This window comes from Ananas comosus, unplaced genomic scaffold, assembly GCF_001540865.1.
Source record: "Ananas comosus cultivar F153 unplaced genomic scaffold, ASM154086v1, whole genome shotgun sequence".
NCBI classification, from domain to species: domain Eukaryota; kingdom Viridiplantae; phylum Streptophyta; class Magnoliopsida; order Poales; family Bromeliaceae; genus Ananas; species Ananas comosus.
Genome location: NW_017891050.1, coordinates 24,623 through 26,414, shown reverse-complemented (window position 1 = coordinate 26,414; position 1,792 = coordinate 24,623). Strand labels below are relative to the sequence as shown.

General features: G+C 39.6%; 1 long non-coding RNA gene across 1 annotated transcript; it reads right to left on the bottom strand.

Annotated features, from left to right (window-relative positions):
* Positions 1 to 6: 6 nt before the first annotated feature.
* LOC109704580 lies at positions 7 to 675 on the bottom strand. The gene is made up of 4 exons (XR_002214433.1): positions 541 to 675; positions 326 to 461; positions 163 to 211; positions 7 to 82 (listed from the first exon to the last, which is right to left on the bottom strand). It is a non-coding gene; the product is annotated as an uncharacterized LOC109704580 (long non-coding RNA).
* Between the last annotated feature and the right edge of the window lie 1,117 nt (positions 676 to 1,792).

The following is a 1,792-nucleotide window of genomic DNA, read 5'->3' as shown; positions in this document are numbered from 1 at the left end:
AGTTCTTACCTCAAATTCCAAGCTTTCTCAGCTGGTTTCACGAACTCGGCAGCACTAACAAGCCTCCACTTCACTTCTGCCACTACCAGCAGCCCAAAAATCATGTAAATATCATCTCTAAAGTAATTTCCTTGATTCTAATCAATATTAGACTAAGAATACCTTAGCCAGATGCTGAATTTACTTGCTCCCTGGATCAAATGGCCCATTCCTGCATTTCGGACAGCAACAATAGCAAGACTTCAGCTTCAATAGCCAAGAAACACTTACTTAAACCATTTCTAGGCAACTAATTTGACTAGAAGCAATTATTAATCAAACTTACCTTAATTAGAGACCTTATCCCATTGATCTCAGCACCAACATCACCAACACCACAAGCTTGCTGCTCCAACAACAGGAATTCAGCTCAATTTTCAGATTTGCACTTGTTTCTTCACTAATTCCCTCTCTCACAGCTCCTACACATAGAATAACACTTATACTGCTTACTCTCTGTTTAGAGTAATTAAAATCACTTACTTAAATCAGGGATCTTACCTTAATCTAAAGATCTCTCCAATTAATTCCCTATTCTCAGCTCAACACAAGGAACAACTCAAGTCCATCAGCTTTCACTAGCCTAGAGAGAGAGAAAGAGAAGAAAAGAGATGATAAGGAATGAAGAGAAACGAGTATTCTGGTCTTGGACAGGTGTTAGTTGACAGGGCCTAGTTGATAAGATCAAAATTTTGCACTTTAGCCCTTTTATTTCCAGAAACTGCATTGCAGTCCAGTTAGCCCGCAATTTCTATACCGGTACAAGAATCTGTACCGGTACAGACAGCAGCAAAGCAGCTCACAGCAGCAGCATCAGCAGCTGCTCTCTACTCCTTTTTCTCCCATTTAATTCCCTCCAATTTCATTCCAATACTTCTAAAATCATCCAAAAAACTTCCCAAGTTACCAAATTAATTTGGTAACATTTGATTTCCAACCTGACATCAATTTGACTATTTTGACCAAATCGACTCAAAATTTCAGCATTAAAGTAACTTCGGCAATTGGAGTTCTTTTGCCACTTCGATTCCATTCTTATATATTCCCACACTTCCAAAATGTGTCAATTGATGTCCTCAAGCCACTAATTAAGTTTAGAAATACTTAATTTTCATTTTAGCATTATTGTGACCACTTTGATCGCAATTAGCTCTAGACTAATTTTTAATGCATTACAATCTCCCCTCCTTAAATAGTTTCGTCCTCGAAACTTAAATTCATACCTCAATTCTCCTGGTTGAATAGGTGAGGAGAGGATTCACGCATAGCTTTTTCCAATTCCCAAGTAGCCTCTCGTCCTTAGTGATTGCTCCATTGCACTTTCACGTAGGGGATAGTGCGATTTCGTAATTCTTTCACTTCACGATCTAAAATGCATATTGGATATTTCTCATAAGTCATATTCTCCTGTAAATCCACAGGCTCATTGTCACGCCCCGGGACCGGCGGAGGCCCTCCCGGTAGCGTGCCCAGACCCGCCATATGTCAACACATATAAGGCGTCTACAATAAAAGCGGAAGTAAAAGCAAGTAGTAAAACAAGTAAAAGAAGTGAAATACACTAAGATGTACAAGCCGGGAATACACTAAGATGTCGTCGATAAACACCACAACGAATCTGTCTAAATAAGGCTTAAAAACACGGTTCATCAGATCCATAAAAGCTGCCGGGGCATTAGTAAGCCCAAACGGCATAACAGTAAACTCATAATGTCCATACCGTGTTCTAAAAGCCGTCTTCGACACATCCTCC